This window comes from Pleurodeles waltl, chromosome 4_2, assembly GCF_031143425.1.
Source record: "Pleurodeles waltl isolate 20211129_DDA chromosome 4_2, aPleWal1.hap1.20221129, whole genome shotgun sequence".
NCBI lineage: Eukaryota > Metazoa > Chordata > Amphibia > Caudata > Salamandridae > Pleurodeles > Pleurodeles waltl.
In genome coordinates, this window is record NC_090443.1 from 57,032,208 (window position 1) to 57,047,754 (window position 15,547).

At 49.1% G+C, this 15,547-nt stretch overlaps 1 protein-coding gene across 6 annotated transcripts in view; it reads right to left on the reverse strand.

The window, feature by feature from the left end:
* EIF4B (eukaryotic translation initiation factor 4B) overlaps positions 1-15,547 on the reverse strand; it is a 520,800-nt gene that overhangs the window by 275,158 nt on the left and 230,095 nt on the right. The window lies entirely within an intron of this gene.

Sequence of the window (15,547 nt, forward strand, 5' to 3'; positions counted from 1 at the left end):
AAATCCCTTGGGAAAGGTATCGGGGTACCAAGGGCCCTGTGACCAGGGAAGGTGCCTAAGGGCTGCAGCATGTGTTGTCATCCTAAGGGACCCCTCACCTAACACATGCACACTGCCATCGCAGATTGTGTGTTGGTAGGGAGAAAAAGGCAAAGTCAACATAACATCCCCTAAGGATGCCATGCACAAAAATTCTGTCCGTGGTATAGGTAAGTGTAAGGAAATGCCTCCTTGGCATGGTTGCCCCCTGACTTTTTGCCTTTGCTGATGCTATGTTTACAATTGAAAGTGTGCTGAGGCCTGCTAACCAGGCCCCAGCACCAGTGTTCTTTCCCTAACCTGTACTTTTGTATCCACAATTGGCAGACCCTGGCATCCAGATAAGTCCCTTGTAACTGGTACTTCTAGTACCAAGGGCCCTGATGCCAAGGAAGGTCTCTAAGGGCTGCAGCATGTCTTATGCCACCCTGGAGACCTCTCACTCAGCACAGACACACTGCTTGCCAGCTTGTGTGTGCTAGTGAGAACAAAACGAGTAAGTCGACATGGCACTCCCCTCAGGGTGCCATGCCAGCCTCTCACTGCCTATGCAGTATAGGTAAGACACCCCTCTAGCAGGCCTTACAGCCCTAAGGCAGGGTGCACTATACCATAGGTGAGGGTACCAGTGCATGAGCATGGTACCCCTACAGTGTCTAACCAAAACCTTAGACATTGTAAGTGCAGGGTAGCCATAAGAGTATATGGTCTGGGAGTTTGTCAAACACGAACTCCACAGCACCATAATGGCTACACTGAAAACTGGGAAGTTTGGTATCAAACTTCTCAGCACAATAAATGCACACTGATGCCAGTGTACATTTTATTGTAAAATACACCCCAGAGGGCACCTTAGAGGTGCCCCCTGAAACTTAACCGACTATCTGTGTAGGCTGACTAGTTTTAGCAGCCTGCCACAAACCGAGACATGTTGCTGGCCCCATGGGGAGAGTGCCTTTGTCACTCTGAGGCCAGTAACAAAGCCTGCACTGGGTGGAGATGCTAACACCTCCCCCAGGCAGGAATTGTCACACCTGGCGGTGAGCCTCAAAGGCTCACCTCCTTTGTGCCAACCCAGCAGGACACTCCAGCTAGTGGAGTTGCCCGCCCCCTCCGGCCAGGCCCCACTTTTGGCGGCAAGGCCGGAGAAAATAATGAGAAAAACAAGGAGGAGTCACTGGCCAGTCAGGACAGCCCCTAAGGTGTCCTGAGCTGAGGTGACTCTGACTTTTAGAAATCCTCCATCTTGCAGATGGAGGATTCCCCCAATAGGGTTAGGATTGTGACCCCCTCCCCTTGGGAGGAGGCACAACGAGGGTGTACCCACCCTCAGGGCTAGTAGCCATTGGCTACTAACCCCCCAGACCTAAACACGCCCTTAAATTTAGTATTTAAGGGCTACCCTGAACCCTAGAAAATTAGATTCCTGCAACTACAAGAAGAAGGACGGCCTAGCTGAAACCCCTGCAGCGGAAGACCAGAAGACGACAACTGCCTTGGCTCCAGAAACTCACCGGCCTGTCTCCTGCCTTCCAAAGATCCTGCTCCAGCGACGCCTTCCAAAGGGACCAGCGACCTCGACATCCTCTGAGGACTGCCCCTGCTTTGAAAAGACAAGAAACTCCCGAGGACAGCGGACCTGCTCCAAGAAAAGCTGCAACTTTGTTTCCAGCAGCTTTAAAGAACCCTGCAAGCTCCCCGCAAGAAGCGTGAGACTTGCAACACTGCACCCGGCGACCCCGACTCGGCTGGTGGAGATCCGACACCTCAGGAGGGACCCCAGGACTACTCTGATACTGTGAGTACCAAAACCTGTCCCCCCTGAGCCCCCACAGCGCCGCCTGCAGAGGGAATCCCGAGGCTTCCCCTGACCGCGACTCTTTGAACCTAAAGTCCCGACGCCTGGGAGAGACCCTGCACCCGCAGCCCCCAGGACCTGAAGGACCGGACTTTCACTGGAGAAGTGACCCCCAGGAGTCCCTCTCCCTTGCCCAAGTGGAGGTTTCCCCGAGGAACCCCCCCCTTGCCTGCCTGCAGCGCTGAAGAGATCCCGAGATCTCTCATAGACTAACACTGCGAACCCGACGCCTGTTTTCGACACTGCACCCGGCCGCCCCCGCGCTGCTGAGGGTGAAATTTCTGTGTGGACTTGTGTCCCCCCCGGTGCCCTACAAAACCCCCCTGGTCTGCCCTCCGAAGACGCGGGTACTTACCTGCAAGCAGACCGGAACCGGGGCACCCCCTTCTCTCCATTCTAGCCTATGTGTTTTGGGCACCACTTTGAACTCTGCACCTGACCGGCCCTGAGCTGCTGGTGTGGTGACTTTGGGGTTGCTCTGAACCCCCAACGGTGGGCTACCTTGGACCAAGAACTGAGCCCTGTAAGTGTCTTACTTACCTGGTTAACCTAACAAATACTTACCTCCCCTAGGAACTGTGAAAATTGCACTAAGTGTCCACTTTTAAAACAGCTATTTGTCAATAACTTGAAAAGTATACATGCAATTTTGATGATTTGAAGTTCCTAAAGTACTTACCTGCAATACCTTTCGAATGAGATATTACATGTAAAATTTGAACCTGTGGTTCTTAAAATAAACTAAGAAAAGATATTTTTCTATACAAAAACCTATTGGCTGGATTTGTCTCTGAGTGTGTGTACCTCATTTATTGTCTATGTGTACGTACAACAAATGCTTAACACTACTCCTTGGATAAGCCTACTGCTCGACCACACTACCACAAAATAGAGCATTAGTATTATCTATTTTTACCACTATTTTACCTCTAAGGGGAACCCTGGGACTCTGTGCATGCTATTCCTTACTTTGAAATAGCACATACAGAGCCAACTTCCTACAGTAAGTCACCCCTCCAGCAGACTTTAAAGCCCTAAGGCAGGGTGCACTATACCACAGGTGAGGGCATAGCTGCATGAGCAATATGCCCCTACAGTGTGTAAGTCTATTCTTAGACATTTTAAGTACAGTGTGGCCATATTAAGTGTATGGTCTGGGAGTTTGTCAAAACGAACTCTTAGAGATGCCCCCTGAAATTCCACAATTCCTCAGTGCAGGACTGACTGGTCTGTGCCAGCCTGCCACTGAGAGAAGTTTCTGACCCCATGGGTGAGAGCCTTTGTGCTCTCTGGGGCCAGAAAAAGCCTGCACTGGGTGGAGGTGCTTCACACCTTCCCCCTGTAGGAACTAACACCTAGCGGTGAGCCTCAAAGGCTCAGGCTTCGTGTTACAATGCCCCAGGGCACTCCAGCTAGTAGAGATGCCCAGCCCCTGGACAAAGCCCCACTTTTGGCGGCAAGTCTAGAGGGATGATTAGGAAAAACAAGGACTCACCACCTCAGCCACGACCACCCCTAAGGTGTCCAGAGCTGAAGTGACCCCTCACCCTTGCAGAATCCTCCATCTTGGTTTGGAGGACAGGGACCAGTAGGGGTTAGGAATGTGCCCCCTCCCCCAAAAGGAGTGGGCAAAGGAAGGGTGTAGTCACCCTCAGGGACAGTAGCCATTGGCTACTGCCCTCTGACTCTTAAAATGTCCCTAAAGCTTGTATTTAAGGGATCAGTGAACCAAGCTAGTCAGAATCCCGACGACCTCACAAGAAGGACCGCTTAGCAGAAACCCCAGTTGAGAAGAAAAGGAGACAACAACTTACTTGGCCACTGCCCTACCGGCCTGTCTCCTGCTTCAAAGAACCTGCAGAAGAAAAGCAACGCATCCTGCAGGTCCAGTGACCTCTGAAAAAACTCCAGAGGACTGCCCGCATCACAGAGGATCAAGATCTCCAGTGGACAGCGGCCCTGGTTCAAAGAAGAACAGAAGAAGAAACATCTTCTGAAGGACTCCCACCTCACTCCAGAAGCGTGAGCCCTAACCACTCTGCACCAAAAGCCCACAGCCTGAGTCCTGGTGACCCTACCGATCAAAGAGGACCCCCAGGTGACAGTGACCAAGTGTCCACCATTGGATGACCTCTGCACCCCTCCATGAGGACACCTGCAGAGGACCCCGCTGAACGTGACTGCCCTGGAAGAAGATAACCCAAAGGAACCACTGCACCCGCAACCCCCAGGCCTTGGACAAATCGACATCTGGTGCAGCAATGATCAACAGGCGGCTCTCTTCCCTGTCTGACCGGAGGTGTGTGCGAGACACCACCCTGGACCTTGCCTGCAGCGTCTGAGTGACTCCCGGGGTCCCCACAGAGTTTCATTGGAAACCTGACGCCCAGTTTGCACCCTGCACCCGGCCGCCCGTAGTGCCGCTGAGGGGGTGGGATTGGTGCCTATTTGGGGCCCCTCCAGTGTTCCTCTAATCTCCCCTGGTCTGCCCTCCGAACCGAGGGTACTTACCTGCTGGCAGACCGAAATCAGAGTACCCCCTATCGCCATAGGAGCCCACGTTAATATTGATCAACTTTGACCTCTGCACACAGCCGGCCCCGTGTTGCTGGTGGTGGGTGTTTGGGGTTGATTTGAACCCCAAACAGTGGACTACCTATAACCCAGAGACTGGAACTGTAAGTTGTGTACTTACCTCTAAAACTGCACTTTATTGTCTTCCCCCAGGAACTGTTCTGAAAGTGCACTGTGTCCCCTTTTAAAATAGATATTATCTGTTTTCTTAAAAACTGTTTACTTGTCTAAAGTGAAACAAAGTTACTTATCTGCAATAGCATTTACTTCTGAACTGTGTCTTGTGGTTCTAGCAATAAAGTAGCAAGAATATACTTTTCTATATAAAAGCCTATTGGTCTGGAGTTAAGTCACTGAGTGTGTGTTTCTTCTATTGCTTGTGTGTGTACAACAAATGCTTAATACTACCCTCTGATAAGCCTAACTGCTCGACCACACTACCACAAATAGAGCATTAATATTATCTATTATTGCCTCAGTCAAGCCTCTTGGGGAACCCCTGGACTCTATGCACACTATCTCATTTTGATATAGTATATGCAGAGCCAGCTTCCTACAAGCACCAAAAGGAACAAAGCGCCAACTGTCGGTATCTGGTCGCACTGGTCCGTGACAGTCAAGTTCAGGCTGACCACGATGGAGAGTGGGCCAGCTACAGAGACCCAGTTAGGCCTGCTGAACAGAGTAGCTTGAGTCCTGGTTAGCAGAGTTGTGGGGGATCAACGTCGAAAGTGAGATGTGCATTCGAAGTGATGGGTTGGTTCAGAGCTGTGGCGAGGCTGCGATGTGAGGTCCAGTGTTGCTGTTGAGAATCCAATTTATGAGGATCCCGTTGTGTAGGAAGTTGGCTCTGTATATACTATTTCAAAGTAAGAAATAGTGTGCACAGAGTCCAAGGGTTCCTCTTAGAGGTAAGATAGAGCATTAGAATTATCTCTTTTTGCCACTATATTGTGGTAGTGTGGGCGAGCAGTAGGCTTATCAGAGGGTAGTGTTAAGCATCTGTGGTACACACACAGGCAATAAATGAGGAACACACACTCAAAGACTTACTCCAGGCCAATAGGTTTGTATATCGAAAAATATCTTTTCTTAGTTTATTTTAAGAACCACAGGTTCAAGTTTACAAGTAATACTTCAAATGAAAGGTATTTCACTCAGGTATTCTAGGAACTTTGAATAATCACAGTATCATGTACAGTTTTGACAAAAATGGCAATAAGCTATTTTAAAAGTGGACACAGTGCAAAAATCAACCGTTCCTGGGGGAGGTAAGTAAATGTTAAGTTCACAGGTAAGTAAAACACTTACAGGGTTCAAAGATGGGTCCAAGGCAGCCCACTATTGGGGGTTCAAGGCAACCCCAAAGATCCCACACCAGCAGCTCAGGGCCGGTCAGGTGCAGAGGTCAAAGAGGGGCCCAAAACACATAGGCTTCAATGGAGAACAGGGGTGCCCCGGTTCCAGTACCGTACCTGCGTCCTCAGGGGGCAGGCCAGGGGGGTTTTGTAGGGCGATGGGGGGGGGGGGGGGGGGGGAACACCCAAGTAGGCATACAACACTCCCTCAGCTGCACAGGGATCGCCGGGTGCAGTGTGCAAAGCAGGCGTCGGGGTTTAGGTAGGAAACAATGGAGGGACCCCGGGGGTCCCTAGCGGTGCAGGCAAACACAGGGGGGCTTCTCAGGACAGCCACCACCTGGGCTAGGCAGAGGGTCGCCTGGGGGGTTACTCCTGCGTTGAAGTTCGGTTCCTTCAGGTCCAGGGGGTTGAGGGTGCAGTGTTGGTTCCAGGCGTCGGGTCCCTTGTTCCAGGCAGTTGAGGTCAGGGGGAGCCTCTGGATTCTCTCTGCAGGCGTCGCTGTGGGGGCTCAGGGGGTTGTCTCTGGTTACTCACGGGCTTGCAGTCGCCGGGGAGTCCTCTCTGAGGTGTTTGTTCTCTGGATCTTGAGCCGGGGGCGTCGGGTGCAGAGTGTGAAGTCTCAAGCTTCCGGCGGGAAACGTGCAGTCTTGGAAAGTTGCTTCTTTGTTGCAAAGTAGCAGCTGGTTTTGGACAGGGCCGCTGTTCACTGGAGTTTCTTGGTCCTTTTGTCCCGGGCAGTCCTCTGAGGCTTCAGAGGTTGCTGGTCCCTGTCGGATGTGTCACTGGAGCAGGTTTTCAAAGTTGGAGACAGGCCGGGAGGGCTGGGGCCAAAGCAGTTGTCGTCTTCCACCTTCTCTGCAGGCTTGTAAGTCAGCAGTCCTTGTTTCTTCAGGTTGCAGGAGTCTGATTTCCTGTGATCTGGGGAGACCCTAAATACTGAATTTAGGGGTGTGTTTAGGTCTGGGAGGGCAGTAGCCAATGGCTACTGTCCTTGAGGGTGGTTACACCCTCTTTGTGCCTCTCCCTTGGGGAGGGGGGTCACATCCTTAATCCTATTGGGGAATCCTCCAAACTGCAGATGGAGGATTTCTAAAGGCAGGGGTCACCTCCGCTCAGGACACCTTAGGGGCTGTCCTGACTGGTGGGTGACTCATCCTTGTTTTTCTCATTATCTCCCCTGGACTTGCTGCCAAAAGTGGGGTGGGCGTCCAGGGGGCAGGCATCTCCACTAGCTGCAGGCGTCGCTGTGGGAGCTCAGGGGGGCCGACTCTGGCTATTCACGGTCTCAGAGTCACTGGGGAGTCCTCCCTGGTGTGTTTGTTCTCCACAAGTCGAGCCGGGGGCGTCTGGTGCAGAGTGCAGTCTCACGCTTCCGGCGGGAAACGTGTGTGGTTTCAAAGTTGCTTCTTTGTTGCAAAGTTGCAGTATTTGGGGAACAGAGCCGCTGTCCTCAGGAGTTCTTGGTCCTTCTAGATGCAGGGTGGTCCTCTGAGGCTTTAGAGGTCGCTGGTCCCTGTGGAAAGCGTCGCTGGCGCAGTGTCTTTAGAAGTGGGAAGACCAGCCGGTAGAGCTGGGGCCAAAGCAGTTGGTGTCTCAGTCTTCTCTGCAGGTTTTCAGTTCAGCAGTACTCTTCTTCTTAGGTTGCAAGAATCTGAGTTCCTAGGTTCTGGGGAGCCCCTAAATACTGAATTTAGGGGTGTGTTTAGGTCTGGGGGGTTAGTAGCCAATGGCTACTAGCCCTGAGGGTGGCTACACCCTCTTTGTGCCTCCTCCCTGAGGGGAGGGGGGCACATCCCTAATCCTATAGGGGGAATCCTCCATCTGCAAGATGGAGGATTTCTAAAAGGCAGTCACCTCAGCTCAGGACACCTTAGGGGCTGTCCTGACTGGCCAGTGACTCCTTGTTTTTCTCATGATCTCCTCTGGCCTTGCCGCCAAAATTGGGGCCGTGGCCGGAGGGGGCGGGCAACTCCACTAGCTGGAGTGCCCTGGGATGCTGTAACAAAGGGGGTGAGCCTTTGAGGCATCTCCACCCAGTACAGGCTTTACTAGCCACAGAGTGACAAAGGGACTCTCCCCATGTGGCCAGCAACATGTCTCTAGTGTGGCAGGCTGCTAAAACCAGTCAGCCTACACAGATAGTCGGTTAAGGTTTCAGGGGGGCACCTCTAAGGTGCCCTCTGGGGTGTATGTTACAATAAAATGTACACTGGCATCATTGTGCACTTATTGTGCTGAGAAGTTTGATACCAAACTTCACAGTTTTCAGTGTAGCCATTATGGTGCTGTGGAGTTCGTGCATGACAGACTCCCAGACCATATACTCTTATGGCTACCCTGCACTTACAATGTCTAAGGTTTTGCTTAGACACTGTAGGGGCATAGTGCTCATGCACTAATGGCCTCACCTATGGTATAGTGCACCCTGTCTTAGGGCTGTAAGGCCTGCTAGAGGGGTAACTTATCTATACTTCATAGGCAGTGTGAGGTTGGCATGGCACCCTGAGGGGACTGCCATGTCGACTTAGTAGTTTTTTCCCCCCTAGCACACACAAGCTAGCAAGCAGTGTGTCTGTGCTGAGTGAGGGGTCCCCAGGGTGGCATAAGACATGCTGCAGCCCTTAGAGAGTTTCCCTGGCATCAGGGCCCTTGGTACCAGTTACAAGGGACTTACCTGGATGCCAGGGTGTGCCAATTGTGGAAACAAAAGTACAGGTTAGAGAAAGAACACTGGTGCTGGGGCCTGGTTAGCAGGCCTCAGCACACTTTCAAATCAAAACTTAGCATCAGCAAAGGCAAACAGTCAGGGGGTAACCATGCCAAGGAGGCATTTCCTTACAGAAAGACTCCTCACACTCTCTGGAAAAGATGCAGAATCCTATGACCTCATGAAGGCTACCCTGATTGAGGGCTTTGGATTCTCCACTAAGGAGTATAGAATTGGGTTCAGGGGGGGCTCACAAATCCTCGAGCCAGACCTGGGTTGATTTTGTTGACTACTCAGTGAAAACACTGGATAGTTGGATTCAAGGCAGTGGTGTAAATGATTATGATGGGCTGTACAATTTATTTGTGAAAGAACACATGTTAAGTAGTTGTCCAAATGATCAACTGCATCAGCATCTGGTAGACCTAGGACCAATTTCTCCCTAGGAATTGGGAAAGAAGGCGGACCATTGGGTCAAGACTAGGGTGACCAAGACTTCCACAGGGGGTGACCAAAAGAAAGGGGTCACAAAGCCTCCCCAGGGGAAGAGTGTTGAGAAATCCAAAGGGAAATATAGTCAAGCCTCTTCTACAGGCCCCCAAAAACCTGCACAGGAGGGTGGACCCAGAGCCTCTTCACAATCCAATTTTGGGTACAAGGGGATAAACTTTGATCCCAAAAAGGCCTGGTGTCGTAGCTGTAATCAGCCTGGACACCAAACTGGAGACAAGGCCTGTCACAAGAAAGGTTCCACTTCTAAGTCTACTACAGCTAACACTGGAATGGCCAGTCTCCAAGTGGGATCAACAGTGTGCCCAGAGCAAATCAGGTGCCACACTGAAGCTACATTAGTCTGAGGGTGGGGTGGATTTAGCCACACTGGCTGCCTGGCCCCCTAACATGCAAAAATACAGGCAGCAGCTCTTAATAATGGGACAAGTGCAGAAGGTCTGAGGGATACAGGTGCCAGTGTCACCATGGTGACAGAGAAACTGGTTCCCCCTGGTCAATACCTGGCTGGACAAACTTATCCAGTCACCAACGCTGACAATCAGACTAAAGTACATCCCATGGCTATGGTAACTTTAGAGTGGGGAGGGGTCAATGGCCTGAAACAGGTGGTGGTCTCCTCAAATACCCCAGTAGACTGTTTGCTTGGAAATGACCTGGAGTCCTCAGCATGGGCTGAGGTAGAACTGAAAACCCATGCAGCCATGCTGGGTATCCCTGAACAGGTGTGTCTCAAGACAAGGGCACAGTGCAAGGCTCAGGGTGAAAAAGTGGTGTTGGAGCCTGGAAAAAGGGCCCAACCCACCAAGAGAAAAGGAAAGAAGGCTGGGGAACCAGCTTCAACACAACAAGAAAAAGAGAGCCTCTCTTCTCAGGAAGAAGTTCTGCCCTCGGAGGGAACTGAGCCTCTGGAGTTAGAACCTTATCAGGTTGAGCTCCTAGGCCCAGGGGGACCCTCAAGGGAGCAGTTGTGTAAGGGGCAAGAAACCGGTCACTCTCTTGAAGGCCTTAGGCAGCAAGCTGCTGAAGAGTCCAATAGAAAGATAAGAGGAACACATAGGGTCTATTGGGAAGATGGACTCCATTACACGGAGGCAAGAGATCCCAAACCTGGTGCCACTAGGAGAGTGGTAGTGCCTCAGGAGTTTAGGGAGTTCATTCTCACCTTAGCCCATGATATTCCTCTTGCTGGGCATTTGGAACAGACCAAGACGTGGGAGAGACTAGTCAACCACTTCTATTGGCCCAACATGTCCCAGAAGGTCAAGGAGTTTTCTGTCTCCTGTGCCACCTGTCAAGCCAGTGGTAAGACAGGTGAGCACCCAAAGGCCCCCCTCATTCCACTTCCAGTGGTGAGGTTCCCCTTTGAAAGAGTGGGTGTGGACATAGTGGACCCACTTGAACCTCCCACAGGGAACCTGTACATACTAGTAGTAGTGGATCATGCTACTAGATAACCTGAAGCAATTCCCCTTGGGTCGACTACTGCCCCTGCAGTAGCCAAGGCACTCATTGGTATTTTTACCAGAGTGGGTTTTCCTAAGGAGGTGGTGTCTGGCAGAGGTACCAACTTCATGTCAGCATACCTGAAACACATGTGGAATGAGTGTGGAGTGACTTATAAATTCACTACACCATACCATCCACAAACCAATGGTCTTGTAGAAAGATTTAACAAGATATTGAAAGGCATGATCATGGGGCTCCCTGAAAAACTCAAAAGGAGATGGGATGTCCTCTTGCCATGTCTGCTTTTCGCTTACAGAGAGGTGCCTCAGAAGGGAGTAGGATTCTCACCCTTTGAGCTTCTGTTTGGCCATCCTGTAAGGGGACCACTAGCTCTTGTGAATGAAGGCTGGGAGAGACCTCTTCATGAGCCTAAGCAAGATATAGTGGACTATGTACTAGGCCTACGTTCAAGGATGGCAGAGTACATGGAAAAGGCAAGTAAAAACCTTGAGGCCAGCCAACAGCTCCAGAAGTTTTGGTATGACCAAAAGGCTGCAATGGTTGAATTTCAACCAGGGCAGGAAGTCTGGGTTTTGGAGCCTGTGGCTCCCAGGGCACTTCAGGACAAATGGAGTGGCCCTTATCCAGTGCTAGAAAAGAAGAGTCAGGTCACCTACCTGGTAGACCTAGGCACTAGCAGGACCCCCAAAAGGGTGATCCATGTGAACCGCCTAAAGCTCTTCCATGATAGGGCTGATGTTAATCTGTTGATGGTAACAGATGAGGACCAGGAAGCTAAGAGTGAACCTCTCCCTAATCTCCTCTCCACAGACCCTAAAGATGGCTCAGTTGATGAAGTGATCTATTCAGACACCCTCTCTGGCCAACAGCAATCTGACTGTAGGAAGGTCCTGCAACAGTTTGCTGAGCTCTTTCCCTAACCCCTGGTCAGACACACCTGTGTACCCATGATGTGGACACAGGAGACAGCATGCCTGTCAAAAACAAAATATTCAGAGAGTCTGACCAAGTTAAGGAAAGAATCAAAGTGGAAGTCCACAAGATTCTGGAATTGGGAGTCATTGAGCGCACTGACAACCCCTGGGCTAGCCCAGTGGTCTTAGTCCCCAAACCTCACACCAAAGATGGAAAGAGAGATTAGGTTTTGTGTGGACTACAGAGGGCTTAATTCTGTCACCAAGACAGATGCCCATCCCATTCCAAGGGCAGATGAACTCATTGACAAACTAGGTGCTGCCAAATACTTAAGTACCTTTGACTTGACAGCAGGGTACTGGCAAATCAAAATGGCACCAGGAGCAAAAGAAAAGACAGCATTCTCCACACCTGATGGGCATTATCAGTTCACTGTTATGCCCTTTGGTTTAAAGAATGCCCCTGCCACCTTCCAAAGGTTGGTTAATCAAGTCCTTGCTGGCTTGGAGTCCTTTAGTGCAGCTTATCTTGACGATATTGCTGTCTTTAGCTCCAGCTGGCAGGATCACCTGGTCCACCTGAAGAAGGTTTTGAAGGCTCTGCAATCAGCAGGCCTCTCTATCAAGGCATCCAAATGCCAGATAGGGCAGGGAATGAAAATGTCACTTACCCAGTGTACATCTGTTCGTGGCATTAGCCGCTGCAGATTCACATGCTGTGCATAGTCTGCCGTCTGGTGTTGGGTCGGAGTGTTACAAGTTGTTTTTCTTCGAAGAAGTCTTTTCGAGTCACGAGACCGAGGGACTCCTCCTCCTTGGTTTCCATTGCGCATGGGCGTCAACTCCATCTTCAATTGTTTTCCCCGCAGAGGGTGAGGTAGGAGTTGTGTATGTTAGTAATAGTGCCCATGCAATGGAATGAATAAGTATGTACAAAATAAAGTACAAGTAATATATTTACAAATGTACAAATGTTGAAGATTACTTCCATACGGCTACAGGCTCCCGGGGAGGCGGGTGGGCGCATGTGAATCTGCAGCGACTAATGCCACGAACAGATGTACACTGGGTAAGTGACATTTTCAGTTCGGTGGCATGTGTAGCTGCAGATACACATGTTGTGCATAGACTAGTAAGCAGTTATCTCCCCAAAAACGGTGGCTCAGCCTGTAGGAGTGGAAGTAGTTTGAAATAAAGTTCTTAGTACAGCTTGATCTACTGTGGCTTGTTGTGCGGATAGCACGTCTACACAGTAGTGCTTAGTAAATGTGTGAGGCGTAGACCATGTGGCTGCCTTACATATTTCGTTCATTGGAATATTTCCTAGGAAGGCCATGGTAGCGCCTTTCTTTCTGGTTGAGTGTGCCTTTGGTGTAATGGGCAGCTCTCTCTTTGCTTTAAGGTAGCAGGTTTGGATACACTTAACTATCCATCTGGCTATACCCTGTTTTGATATTGGGTTTCCTGTATGAGGTTTTTGAAATGCAATAAACAGTTGTTTTGTTTTCCTAATTAGTTTTGTTCTGTCAATGTAGTACATTAGTGCTCTTCTGATGTCTAATGTATGTAGTGCCCTTTCAGCTACTGAGTCTGGCTGTGGAAAGAACACTGGTAGTTCTACTGTTTGATTTAAGTGGAACCTTGAAATAACTTTTGGTAAAAATGTAGGATTGGTTCTTAGAACTACCTTATTTTTGTGTATTTGAATAAAAGGTTCCTGTATAGTAAACGCTTGAATTTCGCTTACTCTTCTTAGAGATGTAATGGCAATGAGAAATGCAACCTTCCACGTTAAGAATTGCATTTCGCAAGAATGCATGGGTTCGAAAGGTGGACCCATGAGTCTTGTTAAGACGATCTTGAGGTTCCATGAAGGAACAGGTGGTGTTCTTGGTGGTATAATTCTTTTTAGGCCTTCCATAAACACTTTAATGACAGGTATCCTGAATAGTGAAGTTGAATGGGTAATCTGCAGGTATGCAGAAATTGCTGCGAGGTGTATCTTTATGGAAGAGAAGGCCAGATTTGATTTCTGCAAATGTAGTAAGTATCCTACTACAGCCTTTGGAGATGCATGTAATGGTTGAACTTGATTACTATGGCAGTAGCAAACAAATCTTTTCCATTTACTTGCATAGCAGTGTCTAGTGGATGGCCTTCTAGCCTGTTTTATGACCTCCATACATTCTTGGGTGAGGTTTAAATGTCCGAATTCTAGGATTTCAGGAGCCAGATTGCTAGATTCAGCGATGCTGGGTTTGGATGCCTGATCTGTTGTTTGTGTTGTGTTAGCAGATCTGGCCTGTTGGGTAGCTCGACATGGGGTACTACTGACAAGTCTAGTAGTGTTGTGTACCAGGGTTGTCTTGCCCATGTTGGTGCTATTAGTATGAGTTTGAGTTTGTTTTGACTCAATTTGTTTACTAGATATGGAAGGAGAGGGAGAGGGGGAAAAGCGTATGCAAATATCCCTGACCAATTCATCCATAGAGCATTGCCTTGAGACTGCCTGTGTGGGTATCTGGATGTGAAGTTTTGGCATTTTGCGTTCTCCTTTGTTGCAAATAGGTCTATTTGAGGTGTTCCCCAAATGTGGAAGTAAGTGTTTAGAATTTGGGGGTGAATCTCCCATTCGTGGACTTGTTGGTGATCTCGAGAGAGGTTGTCCGCTAGTTGATTCTGGATCCCTGGAATAAACTGTGCTATTAGGCGAATGTGGTTGTAAATCGCCCATTGCCATATCTTTTGTGCCAGGAGGCACAGCTGTGTCGAGTGTGTTCCCCCCTGTTTGTTTAGATAATACATTGTTGTCATGTTGTCTGTTTTGCCAAGAATGTATTTGTGGGTTATGATGGGTTGAAATGCTTTCAATGCTAGGAATACTGCTAACAATTCGAGGTGATTTATATGCAACTTCGTTTGATGTACGTCCCATTGTCCTTGGATGCTGTGTTGATTGAGGTGTGCTCCCCACCCTGTCATGGAAGCATCTGTTGTTATCACGTATTGTGGCACTGGGTCTTGGAAAGGCCGCCCTTTGTATAAATTTATACTGTTCCACCATAGAAGCGAGATGTATGTTTGGCGGTCTATCAACACCAGATCTAGAAGGTGACCCTGTGCCTGTGACCATTGCGATGCTAGGCACTGTTGTAAGGGCCTCATGTGCAGTCTTGCGTTTGGGACAATGGCTATGCATGAGGACATCATGCCTAGGAGTTTTAATACCATCTTTGCATGTATTTTTTGTGTCGGATACATGGCTTGTATAACCTTGTAAAAATGTTTAACCCTTTGTGGACTTGGAGTGGCTATCCCCTTTGTTGTGTTGATTGTCGCTCCTAAGTATTGCTGTGTTTTGCACGGCAGAATGTGTGATTTTGCATAGTTGATGGAGAAACCGAGTTTGTAGAGGGTTTGTATGACATACTCTGTGTGGTGTGAACACTTTGTTAGGGAGTTGGTTTTGATTAGCCAATCGTCTAGGTAGGGGAACACATGTATTTGCTGTCCTGATATGTGCAGCTACTACTGCTAGGCATTTTGTAAATACTCTTGGTGCGGTTGTTATACCGAACGGCAACACTTTGAATTGGTAATGTATTCCCTTGAATACGAACCTTAGGTATTTCCTGTGCGAGGGATGTATCGGTATGTGGAAATACGCGTCCTTTAGATCTAAGGTTGTCATATAGTCTTGTTGTTTTAGCAGTGGTAACACGTCTTGTAGCGTGACCATGTGAAAGTGTTCCGATTTGATGTAGATGTTTAGTGTTCTGAGATCTAAGATTGGTCTCAGTGTTTTGTCTTTTTTTGGTATTAGAAAGTACAGTGAGTAAACTCCTGTGTTCCTTTGTGTACGTGGTACAAGTTCTATTGCGTCCTTTTGCAGTAATGTCTGAACTTCTAATTCCAGAAGGTCTAAATGCTGTTTTGACATGTTTTGTGTTTTTGGTGGGACATTTGGAGGGATTTGGAGAAATTCTATGCAATAACCATGTTGGATAATTGCTAAGACCCAAGTGTCTGTTGTTATCTCCTCCCAAGCTTTGTAAAATTGTCTTAGTCTTCCCCCCACTGGTGGTGTGTGAAGGGGTTGAGTGACTTGTGAGTC